This window comes from Bombina bombina, chromosome 1 (assembly GCF_027579735.1).
Source record: "Bombina bombina isolate aBomBom1 chromosome 1, aBomBom1.pri, whole genome shotgun sequence".
In the NCBI taxonomy this organism is placed as follows: domain Eukaryota; kingdom Metazoa; phylum Chordata; class Amphibia; order Anura; family Bombinatoridae; genus Bombina; species Bombina bombina.
The window spans coordinates 284883031-284900130 of record NC_069499.1 but is presented as its reverse complement, the minus strand read 5'-3'; the positions used below and the strand labels follow the sequence as shown (position 1 = coordinate 284900130).

Genomic DNA, 17100 nt, shown 5'->3' with positions numbered 1-17100 from the left:
TATTGATAGTGTAGTGTTAGGTTTAATTGTAACTTAGGTTAGGATTTATTTTACAGGTACATTTGTAATTATTTTAACTATTTTAGCTATTAAATAGTTCTTAACTATTTAATAGCTATTGTACCTGGTTAAAATAAATACAAAGTTACCTGTAAAATAAATATTAATCCTAAAATAGCTATAATATAATTATAATTTATATTGTAGCTATATTAGGATTTATTTTACAGGTAAGTATTTAGCTTTAAATAGGAAAAATGTATTTAAGAAGAGTTAATTAATTTCGTTAGATTTAAATTATATTTAACTTAGGGGGGTGTTAGTGTTAGGGTTAGACTTAGCTTTAGGGGTTAATACATTTATTAGAATAGCGGTGAGCTCCAGTCGGCAGATTAGGGGTCAATAATTGAAGTTAGGTGTCGGCGATGTTAGGGAGGGCAGATTAGGGGTTAATACTATTTATTATAGGGTTATTGAGGCGGGAGTGAGGCGGATTAGGGGTTAATAACTTTATTATAGTAGCGGTGCGGTCCGCTCGGCAGATTAGGGGTTAATAAGTGTAGGCAGGTGGAGGCGACGTTGAGGGGGCAGATTAGGGGTTAATAAATATAATATAGGGGTCGGCGGTGTTAGGGGCAGCAGATTAGGGGTACATAGCTATAATGTAGCTGGCGGCGGCGTGCGGACGACAGATTAGGGGTTAATAAGTGTAGGTAGCTGGCTGCGACGTTGTGGGGGGCAGGTTAGGGGTTAATAAATATAATATAGGGGTCGGCGGTGTTAGGGGCAGCAGATTAGGGGTACATAAGTATAACGTAGGTGGCGGTCGGCAGATTAGGGGTTAAAAAAATTTAATCGAGTGTCGGCGATGTGCGGGGGCCTCGGTTTAGGGGTACATAGGTAGTTTATGGGTGTTAGTGTACTTTAGAGCACAGTAGTTAAGAGCTTTATGAACCGGCGTTAGCCCAGAAAGCTCTTAACTACTGACTTTTTTCTGCGGATGGAGTTTTGTCGTTAGAATTCTAACGCTCACTTCAGCCACGACTCTAAATACCGGAGTTAGAAAGATCCCATTGAAAAGATAGGATACGCAATTGACGTAAGGGGATCTGCGGTATGGAAAAGTCGCGGCTGAAAAGTGAGCGTTAGACCCTTTTCTGACTGACTCCAAATACCGGCGGTAGCCTAAAACCAGCGTTAGGAGCCTCTAACGCTGGTTTTCACGGCTACCGCCAAACTCCAAATCTAGGCCTAAGGAAGCAGTTTTAAACTAAGCTTGGATTCAACTTAAACTAAACTTGGATACAAGCCGGAACTGTAAACTTTTATGTTTTTTCACATATTTGGATTTTATTGTTGCTAACTAGACTTTTTCCGACTTCTTCTAATATCTTGGATGTTTGTCATTCAGAGACATACTTTACTATTTATTTAATATTTACTATTCATGTGCATTTTAGTTATAATTACAGATTGGCCAATCAATATGTTTGTTTTAAAGTTATATTAAATATTCTTAAAATTTGTTTATTTATATTTAAGCACTTTTTCTTGCTATGTGAGATATAGGTCCAATTACTGTTCTACTTACATATTCAAATATTACTTTCCACAATATCTCTTTTTCCCTGTAATTATTTATTTCACTGCATAAATACTAGCATTGGCTATTCATTATAGTTATATATTATTCTAGTTCCAGAGGTATTGGTTTTTAGCGTGTCCCTAAATAATTTCTTATTTTGTCATTTGCTTGTCTATATATGTAGAGGGACATATATCCTTTTTAGAGAAGCCTACACCTCTCCTTTTTGGCACAAGATACTCTATATTCTACTCTATTGGTGTAGAATGTAATATGAGCTAACAAAATAGAAATGGGGGATAAAAAGTGCATAAAAAAGGAAAAAAAACCTAGGAAAGAAAGACAGGGTGGGGTCACGTGGACTCTCACCACCATGAAAGAAATTTATCAGGTAAGCATAAATTATGTTTTCTTTCATACAGCTGGTGAGATTCCACAATACAATATTCCTGGGAACTAATACACAAGCTGTAGGGTCCACAAGTAATAACAGAAAAGGGTGAGATCTAAGAAACATCTTTTTTTCACTGAGAAACTAAATTTACAACCCTAATGAACCTATAGAAATGGCAATAAATAAATCAACCTGAGACAACTGCCTAAAGGACACCCTATCAAAGGCTGCTTCAGATGAAGCAAGAACATAAATATGGTAGAAAAAGGGGTGGGGGGGGGCGTGCCTAGGCAGCGGCCATGAATGTTCACAAAATCAAAAGCTCCCAGAGCAATCCTGATAATCCGATGGTTATTTTAGGAGATTTCTCTCATCCTATTTTATAACTATAATATCCAACTGCTTTATGAATTGCTGTTCCGTGTAGTATCAATATCAGTATCATGAGCGGCCTCCACTCATGTACTCAACACCCACCCCCGGTCATCCAGCTTGAGCAGCATTTGATCTGCTACTAATGAAGCTATACTATATTTCGCTAACACCTAGATACTGAATTGATAACACAGAGAATACAAACAAAATAAGGCCCTTGCATAAAGAGCTAATAGCTCATCTACCAAGCAAGAGGAAGACTTGTTCTGGAATGAAAATGAGACCTCAGAGACAACTGAGAAAGGTCCCTGTGCTATTGGAAAAAGATACAAAGCTAAAAATGCTTCATATGGAAGTGAGCAAATGGGATAGCAATTAAGGCCAAAAACATTAGACCTGACGCCTCCAAGCAAAGAGCAACTGAAGGAAAAAAAAAGAGACTAAAGGCTAGGAAACAGTGCAATGCCCTGAAAACTGATTACAGATTAAAAGGGAATTCAGTACCTTAGAGAGCTGTAACTAGACCAAACTGAAGAGCAACAAACTGAAAAAGTCTGTCCAAAAAAAGCAAATTGATGATATTCCTAGAAATAAGAATATAAAAGGTAAGCATCTTTAAAATCTATGAGGACATAAACTGTCTTAAAAAGGTTTAAATAGTTTCCATTTCAAAAGTAGGAACTTGAGAAACTTGTTCAAAGTTTCTAGATCAGAATAGGTTGGAAAAGTCCTTTCTAAATATGGAACAATGAATACATTGGAGATATCATCTACCTGAGCCTATAGAGTTCCTAGAACATAGAACTGAAAAAAAACAACCTCGGGAGGGCTTGATCTGAAACCTATTCGATATCCTTGAGACTATAATAAGAATTCAAGGACCCGGAACAGACTAAAACCAAGCTTCTTGGAAAAGAAGAAACTTACCCCATACCAAAGCCTCTCGATTAAAAGCTGTACCTACATGCAAACTTGGATGGGGGATAACATCTTAAATTGCTTAGGCCTGTTCCAATTCAACTAATGGGCACTGACCCTGTCAGAATTCCTCATAACAAGTTAATTGGTCTGGTATCTAGCTTTGCAGCCTTGCTCAAATTCAGTAAAATGCACTGAAACATTTATCAAATACCATACTATTATTACCAGACGGAACCAAAATCTGAGCTTAAAATGTTAATATACCCTAGGAATATTAGTCCTGAGGAAAAAAATCTCCTTAACCCCAGACACTGTAGAAATAATGGAAATCCAACCAGACACAAGAAAGAGATAAAAGTCAGGAATTAGGAATCGCAGACAATATTCTAACTATAATGCACTTCTAACAAAAACAGCTAAAGATATACTCAAGCATTAATTAGAGACAACAAAAGAAAGCTTTTGCACATCTAAACAACATAAGAGATTTAAAAAAAGCTCACTTGCGGGGGCGGAGCCAGCAGCCGAAACAGCAAGACGTGCCACACTAAAGCTCCTGATGTTTGTCTGCAAAATACTTATATTTTTGACATGTCAAGATCTTTTATTCCCCAATAATTGACCATTAACATGTGGTAGAACAAGAGGACACAAGATATAGGTCATTGAAAATAATAGTTGACAACGCAACAAACTCAAAGACCTTCCTGCCTATTGAGACTGCGACATGTAGTGAGCCGCCATATTGAGGATGCCTCAGCACCATCTCTTTACTTAGAGATCCATTTTTACCCTTTAATTGCCTTAAAACCTATACTATGGAACGGCAAATAGTATCCACACTACACAAATTGGGGCTATTACTAGACTACCACCGGCAAGCTCTTACTAGCGAGATGAGAGTTGCCATGAACCCGCAACAGCTTGAGCCGCTACCGGTGGAAACTAAGGAGGTTGCTGGTTATTATGACCTAAATGAGCCGATTCGGAAGCTGCATACACTTTGGGAGGCAGAGGAGGTATATATTACAGCCATTCAGAAGCCCAGCCCTGAGATGACAGAACAGATACCTCTCTGTGAGCGACACAGCGCTCGGCAGCCTCTCGATGTACACACAGATTCTGACCAGCATAGCGCATTGCAGCAGACGATGGCTCAGAGACAGCTGATAGGAAAGAGTTGGGTCAGTAACCGGAATGTCACAACTCATTCTCCCATTGCCACCAGGGAGGTTGACCCGACAGGAAGCTCAGACCCGGAGGTTTTGACGAGTAAGTCACTAGAGACAGAGGCCCAATTGAAGCGGCTTCCCAAACGGCACTCCCCGCCTGTATTTTCTAGGAGGCATGCCAACTTTACCACAGAGGGAAGTACTGACAATCGAGCCGGAATCAGGTAAACACTTTCTCTGAAAGGCCCTGGACAGATCAGGAGAGCTGACTAGCTGTAAAATGACTGTTCCCTATCGGAAATAGGATAAATGCCCGCCAACCGCAACTCTCCGACTCTTTACTTGACTGTACCCACACTTGTTCAGGCCACTATCTCCTGCAGGGTTCATGTAAATTCAAATTACGTTTTTGTTCAAGGTTCTATTTAGGATTACCGTAGAAGTGACCATAGACCATTGGACCTTTTAAATACCAGCATCCAGCAGAACATACCACTTATCGTAATGTGAAACTGAGTCCTCATGTTATTTCTTTTATATGCTCCTTCTTGTTTCGTTAGTGTTCCCCGAATTTGTTATAATCCTAATTTAACATTTATACCTCTGTATATATCTTATATTGACCTCTTTACCACACTACCATATCAGTACTATCTGAGATATGCATGCTACATAGTCTGCCTGTTCTGATTAGCCGGAAAACCCCTTAATAATAAGTTAGTGAATTATCACCAGAGGGATTTCTCTGACACTAGAATTTATCTCCCGAGTGTCAAGCTCTCCAATATAGCTCAGCTTATTAAGTTCGGGTCTTATATGGTTTAGACTAATGTGGTAATACACTAAAAAGGAAAGGGGAAATTCCAAATACCCATGTGCCCACTAGCCCACTAAGGTTTTTGAGAGTATAGGGCATTTGTTAAAATTGAGTCCCTCCTAAGTTTACCTTCTAAGCTCCTGACTTATGCACATGCAACTCTCGCTTTGATCTAGCACTCAGGCTTTGGGACCTACTATTATTACTACAGTGTAGTCCTACTATGATAATGGGGATATAGCGGGTAGGGCTACCCTTAGTGGTTAATCAGCTCCCTAGGTTACAATTCCCTCTTAACACAGCGATGTCAATACATTGATGTTAGTGATTATGCTATAAGGTAGGCTGTTATCTACATATGGGAGTTGACAAATAGATTTTATATGTTCTATACTATTTTATACTAACGGTAAAGAGCTGGCAATATGTAATATTTATAACAATAATACTACTGCTTAATTCCGCAGGTTATCCTAGACCTATTTGAGTATTATTTAGCAATGTATTCTGATACCCCCTCCCCAAGCTACCCTTTTCAAACTAGAATTCTGCTTTCTCATTTTGGTTGATATAGGGGATATAAGAATCTTCAGGCTTTTGCACCACCCTCTCTATGTACTATGCAACCACTCATATAATTGATAAGCATCTAGGGACATAAATGGCTTGTTAGAGGGTTCTATCAATTGTCATGCTTCATAGCTCTCTGTTCTCCACTATGCATTTGCTCCTCCCACTGCAGGCACAGAGTCACTAACATAGGTGTCCGCAAATTCCTAAGCAAATTGGTTGCGAGATTATGTAGACCTTTTAGGCATTGATCATTTCTGCCCTATCTTATTACACCAGTTGTATGATTTCACATGGACTGCATAATTTTACCGCTCTCTTACGACTGTTCCTGAATGTACCACATATTCGGTCAAGGCCAACACAGTCTAGGCCTTAAAGGTTTTGTTGTATGGTGTCAGCTCCCACTACTGCATGTATAAGAGATATACTATCATGTTATACTTAGGTTAGCTCTTAGCTCGTATTGGTAATATGGGCTCAGACAATTACCCTATCTCCTTGTATGGTTTATACTATCTTGTTCATTGTTAATGTCTGTGTCCTATGCGCTTCTATCCATATTTTATATTCAGTATGGTGCTAACAGTCCCATAGCTTTATAAGGGCAAAGCATGCTACATCCTACCCTAAGTATTGTTATATACTTTATGTTTACTCTAATTTCTTATAAGCTTGTATATGAGGGATACATAGCTTTTTCAGGACATAGCCTTCTTAGTACATACAGGGAAATCCCCCTTTAGTTGTATTATTTTACATTAATACCCACTCATCTATCACCTCTATCTGACCCCTCTCCTCCCTTTCCCGCCGGCATTTATTACCTGCGGGTCATATCCCTACTCCTTTTACCCACATCACCTATAGTTGGCAACTCCCCAGGAAAGAGGTTAATGTAGCAATCCTCTGATCTTCATACATATATATATATATATATATATATGTATACCATTACTTTTACATACTCTAGCTTTAATTTTCTAGTGGCGTAAATAGAGGATAACTCCACTAGTAGGGTACCTGAAAGCTCTGAGATCCAATTGCATCTATAAATTCGATGTGCTGACTGGCCCCGCCTTCCACTCCCCCCCCCTACTCTATTTCGAGCGGCTCTCGCCCGCTGCATTCCCCCTCCCCATAAAACTATTGAGCTAACTCCTCCCTGGCCCTAACCTTGTCTGAATAGGCACCCTAATTTACTTTTCACATGGCGCAGAGAGGACCATTTTTATTCATACTTTATTCTATTATAAAACTGAAGTCTCCCTATATAGCCCAAATTTTATAATAATGTTTGAGATAAATAGACACATAATGCTTTTTCTACATGGTTTCTTCTACAATACCTTTTCTAATTATATTGTGTACACACTTATCTGTAAATGTTTTGAGGCATACCCTATCTGTTGTATTTGTTTATGACTTCAATAAAAACCGTTTAAAAAAATAAATAAAAAAAAAAGCTCACTTGCAAAATCAAAAGAAAACTGACCAGAAAGACAAAGATTAAAAAAACAGCCACACCAGCAATAAATATCACTGGGTTGAAAATATAACATGCTTGCAAATAAGCCTTTATAAGGAAGGAAATAAACTTCCTAACTAAAGGGACTATAAAGGAAGGACTACCTTTCAAAGAAATGCTAGAACATAGTATGGCAGATAGAGCTTACTAAGGCTAATTTTAGGCTTACTTCCTATCCATAAAAATGTTTGAAAAGTATGATTGAGAGCTGTCAAGTCTCCATGTCTGAGTCGAAGTGCGAGCATCTGCATTGGATATAAAATTTTAGGGAGCACTATCATTTTGATTATGTGTAATCTTCCCGTGAGAGATAGTGGTAGGTTTTGGCATGTAATTAGGTCAGTCTTGACCTTTTGGAGAATCGGGGTAAAATTGTGATCATACCATTTATGTGGGTTAGATATTATATGTATGCCTAAAAAGGTTAGGTAGGTATCAACTACTCGGAAAGGGTAGGGGGACGGCCCTTCTCTTGCTACACAATGAATCCATAGTATTGCTGATTTATCAATGTTTATTTTCTATCTGGAAAATTTGCCGAACATTTGAATTGCATCAAGAATTTTCGGGACATATTTCTTAGGGTTGGAAATAAAGAGGAGCATGCCATCCGCATATAGGGCAATTTGCAGTTTATGTGAGTTTAAATCAATTCCATGGTTTATAGATCTGAGATATATATCGCTAGGGGTTCCAGGGCAAGGTTAAATAAAAGCATGGATAATGGGCAGCCCTGACGAGTGCCTCTTTGGAGGTATACAGGAGGGGAGTAGAGATTGTTAACCAAGAGGTTTGCAATTGGGTTAGAGTATATATTTTCGATAAGCTCAATAAAGCAGCCTTCTATTCGGAACTGCTCCATAGTATGAAATAAGTGTCCCCACTCCACCCTGTCAAAGGCCTTCTCTGTGTCCAAGGACAACAGGAAGGCCTCCGGTAAATCAGTACTTGCCTCTCCATTTTTGGACATCCAGTAATGAGTAACCGCATGAAGAAAGCCAGTTTGGTCAGTGTGCAGTAAACCCGGTAAAATATGTTTGAGTCAATTGGCTAGAAGTTTTATTAGCAATTTATAGTCTACATTGAGTAGAGAAATAGGGTCAATAATTGTGGTTTTCATATTATCATATTAGTATATACTCCAATACATATTCCTAGTCTCATCATTCAATTCCCTCATATAGTATATAGCCATTTCTTCATCCTTTATGGTAATTGTGACAATTCTATCATGACAACGTATCTTTGTATTTTTGTATTTTTTGTGTATCTTCACACACCTACGTTTACCAATGTGTGTATATATGTGGGTAGATGTGTGTAAACATATCTTTTTATACATATTTATTGATTTTGTACATTTTTTATAGGCAGGACCAATCTTTGGATTCTTAACACCTACTCAGGTATCCATTTATGTCATACTGGTGCCACAAGAATTAATTGTGATTTTAGTGTGAGCTACTTCTATCATGCATTTATTATTATGCTTTGAAAATCTGTGATTGTGCCCTATTTATTTATTTATAGAATTTATGAACATGTTATTTATTCTATTTCGTTGCTATTTCATGAAATATTGTTACTTATCAATTATAACTCTATTTTCTAATTAATTAATTTTTTCTTTAAATTACAAGTGTCATTTTGTTAATTTGTCAGACATATATTCATAGTTTTACATGATTTTATTGACATCGATGTCTGTACAAACTATGGAATATATTTTATGACACTTTATTCTTATAAGAATTGCTGCTAAATCTTATTGTATTCTTTTGTATTCTGTTCTTGTACCTTGTTTTTGAATTTTGCATTCATATATATATATACATATATATTTTGTTTCATCATCATCATCATCATCATCATCATCATCATCATCATATATTTACAAATTTGTTTATATTTTGGTGTTATTATTATTTTATTATTACGTGCTAAGTATTGCCATTCCTTCACAAGTATACTGAGTATGTTTTTATTCTGATCTGTTGTACTTGTTGAGGTTGCACACTTTAGAATCTAATTGGTTGTCTGTGTGATACCTATTAGTTATGTCACCTAACAGACTAAGTATTTCATTGGTGTGCTGCCCCTTTAAATATAACAGCTGTCCTTACTTGTGTTAAGCATCTATGATTAAGCGCGTGTGTGCGAGAAACATGTAAGAATGCTGAATCCCTCCATTGTTTTGTTGTGTCTCTCTACAATTTTTTTATTGGAATAAATACCCTTTTTTCATGTTGCTCAGTAGCCATCCGTTTTTTTCTTATATTTGGCTTTGCGGTAGTCCACCGCTTTCTTGGTTGGCTCCACACACCCCTATTACACGGAGTTGGTCTGTCCTACCCCTCTTCCTGTAACCCAGCGGTAGCTTTCTGCAGCAGCACTCCTCTTCTCAGCAATTGACTCACGGACATTTCCCGGTGCTTGCTCGTCAACGTACGCTGAGGTCCCTAGCCTCTTTTTCTTCCAGCAAGGATTGTCTAGGAATTTGACGAACATTCTAAATTTCTTTTTGTATTAATTCAGGTGGATACCCCCTTAATTTAAAACGATCACCCATTTCAGCCAATCTCTGCTCCACAGGGCCAGTTTCAGACACAACATGTCTCACCCTTTGAAGTTGGCTCCTTGGAAGAGATCGAAATAAAGAAGGGGGATGCATACTATTGTAGTGAAGAAGTGTGTTGCAATCTGTTTCTTTCTTATGTAGCTCTACTACAAGACCATGGGTGTCCTTTAAAACCCTTGTGTCAAGGAAAACCAACACTCTCCTCACTATACGCCAGTTTAAATTTGATGTGGCGGGTTGCAGAATTCAAATAATTTACAAACTTTTCCAGGGTCCCAATGTCGCCCAGCCACACGCCAAAGATGGCATCAATGTATCGACACCAAGTGGCGCTGTATAACAAAAATAATGGATGGCTATATACAAAATGCTCCTCATAAACATTTATGTATATATTAGCGTATGTAGGGGTGACATTGTAACCCATGACAGTGCCTTGTAGCTCTAAGTAATAATGATCTTCAAATAAAAAATAGTTACAGCTCAGGACAATATTCAATAATTGAAGAATAAATTCCCTTTGTAGGGGATCATATCTATCATCCTGGCTCATCATCTTACTCACAGCCCCAATCCCTGCCTCATGTGTGATAGAGGTGTATAATGCTGCCACATCAAGACTAAACATAATGCCCTTAGTACTTTCAAGTGGTACATTCTGTAACTTTACTAAAAAATCCCCAGTATCCTTAATGTAAGAATTAGAATTTACAAAGGGTCTCAATACCCTATCTAGGTAGATAGAAACTTTAGACAATAAAGACATCCAGGAGGGGCCCCAACATTTGTATGAACCTTGGGGAGGGTATAACGGACAGGTGTAATGTCCTCAGAGTTTAAAAGGAAATGTGCAATGTCATTATCAATAACACCATACTTAACCGCAGTTTGAACACAACCCATTACTTCCTTCTTAATTTTAAAAAGAGGATTGCAAGTAAGTTTATGGTATACCTCCTCATCAGAGAGCTGGGTGAGAATTTCATTAACATAATACTGTTTATCTAACAGCACTGTGGCTCCACCTTTATCTGCCCCCTTAATGATCAACTTTGTATTTGTAATGTTACTCTAATATTCTCTTAGAGCAAATAATGTGCTAAATGGTTTAGGAGCACAACTGCAGAATTTAAGACTGTAATTGTATATATCTATATGTAAATAGATTAGTTTTGTATCAGCTCCATGCCAAGATGCACTATGGGAAAAGTGCAAACTGCAGCAGGGAAATGAATTTAGTCTTTGAATCCCCAAGAGGGTTGTAAGAAAGTTAGAATTAACCCTTGAGTATAATCCAGTGATAGATTGAAAGAATATTAACCCTGCAGGAAGTGTGCTCTGAATCTGCAGACTTTTGGGAAACAGACAGAGTATTAGAAATAGTCTCTATTAGAAGCAAGAGCAACTGTTAGGCAGGAATATGACTGAAATTACTTTACAACACAGTAAGGAAAACTTCTTGTTATAAGTATAGTCTATTAGATAATACTCTTACTGTGACTCCGGATGCTGTGCTAGGTATTCCTGTGGCTGAGCTATTACAGAGATTGCAGGAGTTGTCCCTGTGGGTAACGCTTCTCCTAAGCGCTTGTGTGCTACTGCGTCTGACTTCCGTGCTGTCCGCTGAGTGAGCGGAGTTGTCAGTGAAGCAGGTAAGGCTGCGGAATTGTGGTTAGCTGTTAGGTAGTGAGACAGAGTGAAATAGTCCTGTCTGTTCCTGCACAGTTACCAGATTGAGTGTAGGTATGTCCTTGCTGCTGAAAAGGAGGTATAACAATATTAACAGTCAGGGTTAACGAACTCCAGAAAGTTTATAAGTAGTTGAACTGTCCAAAATACAAAGTTCCTTATTGCATGCAAGACATCAGATAGAAGCAGAAGGAAGAGTTAAAGATAACTCTTCAGTTGTTAGAAAAAGCTGTAGAATATTTGTAATCCAAAATGTTTAGAGAGCTTAGAGAAACAGCAGCTCTGAAACTGCTATACAAAATACTAAGCACAGAGGCCTGTGATCTCAGGTGTTTTATTAGTTAGGTAGGCAGGACAAGGTGAAACTGCGCTGGGTCCTAAAAGGTACAGGCTCTGACAGTATTCTCTTTAAGGCTAGATAGGGCCACTCTCTCTCTTACAGAAAGACCACCCTTCTCCTCCTTCATGCGGTTCTGCAAACTAGTCTGATTGCACAAATCCAAAACATCTCTTTCTACCAAACTGATACAAGACAAGTACATATTGCATCCAGACAGCACACTTGTAAACGGATGTGCTTACTTAATATATAATAGAAAATGACTAAAAAGAGGTAATTTCAAATAACAACATACATTTTATATATATATATATATATATATATATATATATATATATATATATATATATATATATAAATATAACTGTCTCAAGGCTATGTACATATATTACAATAGTGATAACTTAAACGGCTTATCTAGTGCCAAGTAAATAAAATTATAGCACTTACCCAAAGGCCCTCTGCTATTGGAGGAAACCAGTCAGACACTAAGACCAGTGCTGAAATGTAAATGAAGAGGTACTGGAATCGGAGTATATCGATAAACCAACAGGGAGAGGCAAAGGACAAGTCCCTGCGACTCCCAGGGCAAGGCTTGTGACTAAATCCCCACTGGTTAAATATATGTCACTTCCAATACTACATACACATTCCTCTGATAAACACTGTACTCTGGGGTGAAATGTGCCTCAACTCAATCTGAGAACCTCTTTCACTGAAGAAACAATTGCACATCTTTATTCTTCGACCATCTCCAGTGCAGGCAAATACAAGACTGAGGTACTGGTGAGATGGGAGGGTTTTTATAGAGTTCTTGGGGTTTGGGAATTTTTGCTTCCTCCTAGTGGTAGGGAAGAGTAATTTCCAGGAGTGATGGATCATGGACTCTCACCACCTGTATAAAAGAAATGTACATTGGTTCACCTTGTTCCTGGTTCACTACATTGAGTTATAGTGTGCCATTAGGGCCCTCTTATTATTTATATATTATAACCATATATACTTGTTAACTGTGCATTGGGTATTTATCTAAATTTACTAATGTAAATATTATTATCTGATTGATATTCTAAGGTACCGTTATTACTGGTTTTAAAAGTAAATAAAAATATAATTTCTTTCATAAAATGATGATGGTCCACAGTCCTCCCAAACATATAGTATATATTTCCTGCCACTAGGAACTTTTATTTATTCAATATCATACAGTTTGATACAGTATCATGGCAGCAATTTAGAGTAATTCATACAAAAAGATAATGACGTTATATACATATAGTGAAAAAAAAAAAAATCCTCCAGTTGTCAAGTTTCAGAGTTCATAAAGTCCTACTGGGATCCCCCAATAAAGTATAGACATTTCTCTAACCGCTATCATTGTCTCTTTTTTAAAAAAAAATTAAACAAAGAAATTGATAATAACATTTCCTGAGCCTTGGGTTGGCGCAGGATCAAATAGAGTTATAACACAATTAATTAGTTACTGTCACAGTTAGAATGTAACAAAACACAAATAACTTGGTGTTATTATCTAAGTGAACAATCACAGTAAACTCATTAAACACTTTACATTCAATGAAACCGTGAGACATGTAACAATTTCCTAGAGTATTATACAAAGTAGACCAATCAGCATCCATCCTCTATTCCCATACATTCCACTCTCTAAGGCTTGCCTCCATCATGTATACTGGGTTTTTGAATGGGTAGAAAATTTGTCTGCTGGTAGGAAAATCTAGAGATTCCAAATACAATTTCCTTTTATCAAGAAAGTATGAGATTCTAACAGAGACATCAAACATAGTGTCAAATTGCTCATATATTACATATTTCAAAAGTAATTTTTTAAAATATGCAATAGAGGGTGCTTCCTTTTGTAACCATTTGCAAAATATACATATCCTAGCTAATAGTATAACATTAGTCACCAGTTTCAAGTTTCGCCTGTCACAAGGAAGTTGTTCAAAGAATAAAATATGAGAAATTGTAAGCCAAATTTGCTGACCCAGCACTCTGGAGAGCCAGAAGGAAATGCAACTCCAGTATCTCCGAATTTTGGGGCAGTACAATAGGTAGTGTAGAAAGTCTGAGTCTGGGAAGGAGCACTTACCACACACATTGGAAAAATCTTTTTCTCCATTTGCTTAATCTATTAGGGGTGATGTAATCGTGGTATATTATCCTAAACTGGGGTTCTCTAAAGTCGCGGTCCAGGTTAGTCTTAAACTATTATATATAGTGCCCATAGAATTAATTCTAGTGGTGCACTTGTTCCATACGCTCTTGATATTTTGCTGTGAAACATTGTATATACGGGGCCCAGCAGAGTGAGGTCCAAAAATTAGTCACAACTGTGCATGATTGGTTAATGTAGTGACGTAGCTAGAAGTAGGCGAAGCATTACTGACTTTGTAGAATTGTCTAACATTTTGCTCAGCTTATCTACACCCAGGTGTTTCCAGTTAGCAAAGATAGGGTATAAGGTGCCTGGAGGGAATCTCAGGTTTCCACATGTAGGTAGGGGGAGTGAGAGGGGTCAACGTTTAAGTGTTAAGTGACCATACGCCTTGTTAACAGTATGTTTTTAAACATCGGATGTGTCATCAGAGAGGGTAGTGTTTCAGTGGCAGTAGCATGTGGCAAAAAGGCAGCAATATCTGTGAAAGCAATGCTTCCTCCAAATGTGTGTGATAGAAGTGTTGTGTGCACAATTTCCAGTCTAGTGCAGATTTTGTCATGGACACCAAGTTGTAATATCGAATATTTGGCAGTCCCAGTCCACCCTTAGAGTATGGCAGATACAGCTTACTAAGGCTAATTTTAGACTTACTTCCTATCCATAAAAAGGTTTGAAAAGTATGATTGAGAGCTGTCAAGTCTCCATGTCTGAGTCGAAGTGCGAGCATCTGCATTAGATATAAAATTTTAGGGAGCACTATCATTTTGATTATGTGTACTCTTCCCGTGAGAGATAGTGGTAGGTTTTGGCATGTAATTAGGTCATTCTTGACCTTTTGGAGAATCAGGGTAAAATTGTGATCATACCATTTATGTGGGTTAGCCATTATATGTATGCCTAAAAAGTTTAGGTAGGTATCAACTACTCAGAAAGGGTAGGGGGACGGCCCTTCTCTTGCTACACAATGAATCCATAGTATTGCTGATTTATTAATGTTTATTTTCTATCTGGAAAATTTGCAGAACATTTGAATTGCATCAAGAATTTTCGGGACATATTTCTTAGGGTTGGAAATAAAGAGGAGCATGTCATCCGCATATAGGGCAATTTGCAGTTTATGTGAGTTTAAATCAATTCCATGGTTTATAGATCTGAGATATATATCGCTAGGGGTTCCGGGGCAAGGTTAAATAAAAGCATGGATAATGGGCAGCCCTGACAAGTGCCTCTTTGGAGGTATACAGGAGGGGAGTAGAGATTGTTAACCAAGAGGTTTGCAATTGGGTTAGAGTATATATTTTCGATAAGCTCAATAAAGCAGCCTTCTATTCCGAACTGCCCCATAGTATGAAATAAGTGTCCCCACTCCACCCTGTCAAAGGCCTTCTCTGTGTCCAAGGACAGCAGGAAGGCCTCCGGTAAATCAGTACTTGCCTCTCCATTTTTGGACATCCAGTAATGAGTAACCCCTCTACTGGAGTTATTATAAGGGGCGGAGACCACTTCTGCTATCCAATTAGTCTTAAGCTTGGTATGTTCAAGATCATTAAGGTGGGTCTACTGCAAGCAAATAATGTCTGCATTCATTTTTTTTAAGGTAAGTCAGAACAGTTTTTCTTTTGATGGAGGAATTAATCCCTCCTATATTCCAGGACAAAATTTTAACTGTCATCTAAAGAGTCCAGTTGATGAATAATAAGGCTGCCAATAGGGAAGTCTCAAATAGTAAATTGAGGTTAGTCTCCAGTAGAGGTGAGCAAACATAGGAACAGTGCATAGCAACTCAGCATGTCTCACAATTTCAACACAAAATAACCATATAAAAATAAACAGCAAACTATCTAATAATCTTAACATATAAAATCTAACATACGACCTTATTGGGAACCAAGCCATATTGGGTCCTCAAAAGGAGTAAAGTTCCTGGTTTGTGGTGGTTTGAGCAGACATTCAGAGTCATTAAGTAGAATCCTGCTGCTGGGGAAAGAGTGGTTGAGAAGATTCCTTGTTCAAAGCTAAGAAGGCCTGGGCATCCTGAGGTGAGTCAAAGAATCTGGGTCCTCTCAAGGTATATAGGCATAGACGTGCTGGGTAGAGCAGAGTAGCTTGGCGGTTTTCCTTATGGAGGAGTGTGCACAGGGGAGCAAACTCTTTCCTACACTTCATGACATCCGAGGAGTAATCTTGAAACAGATAGAGTCTTTTATCATCTTATAGGAGCATTTCCATTTTCCTATAAGCCTTCAGGAGCTGTATTTTAGATTGGAAGTTCAAATACTTGATCATCACATATCTTGGAGGGGCATTTTTATCAGAAGATCTGTCGTTGCTAACTCTATGCTCTTTCCACCTTCATAGGTATGTGTTCAGCTGGAACTTTAAGGAGATTCCGAAAGGAGTGTTCTGCAAAGTTTAGTAGTTCAGATGGGCAGATTCAGGCAAACTCACAAGTCTAACATTATTCCTGCGGGAACAGTTTTCTAAATCATTTACTTTTTGATGAAGGGAGATGTTTTGCTGTATTCGATCCTTTATTTGTATGGTAGAGGTGTTATAACGCTCTTCAAGGTCTGAAATACGTTGTTCCACTGTGGTTAGTCTTAAATTAATTTGCTTAACTTCTGTTGTGAGGGTATCCATGCCTTTTTGCAAGTTACCAAGTTTGGCTAGGAGTAGAGAATTCAGCTGTTCAGTAGAAAGTGTAGGAGCATCCGCAGATGCAGCCGTAATTGCTGGTAATGGCGAAGTAGATTGTTCTTTCTTTCTTGGATTTTTGCCCTGTGTGACTTTTTTGTGATGTTAGAAATCTGTCCATGAACAGGAAGCGCCTCAAGATATATTAGTTTGAAATAACAGGTGCAACGTAACATAAAGATAACAGCCTGATTTTTGACGTTTTCACAATATATTTGTATAATCAATAAGAGCACAATAACAGTCAACAGAGATAAT

General features: G+C 37.9%; 1 protein-coding gene across 1 annotated transcript in view; it reads right to left on the bottom strand.

Annotated features, from left to right (window-relative positions):
* LOC128645202 (macrophage receptor MARCO) overlaps positions 1-11741 on the bottom strand; it is a 118375-nt gene extending 106634 nt beyond the window's left edge. Inside the window, exon 1 of the mRNA XM_053698019.1 lies at positions 11436-11741. The gene's annotated coding sequence lies outside the window, so the exon portion shown is untranslated. The remainder of the gene's footprint in view (positions 1-11435) is intronic.
* Between the last annotated feature and the right edge of the window lie 5359 nt (positions 11742-17100).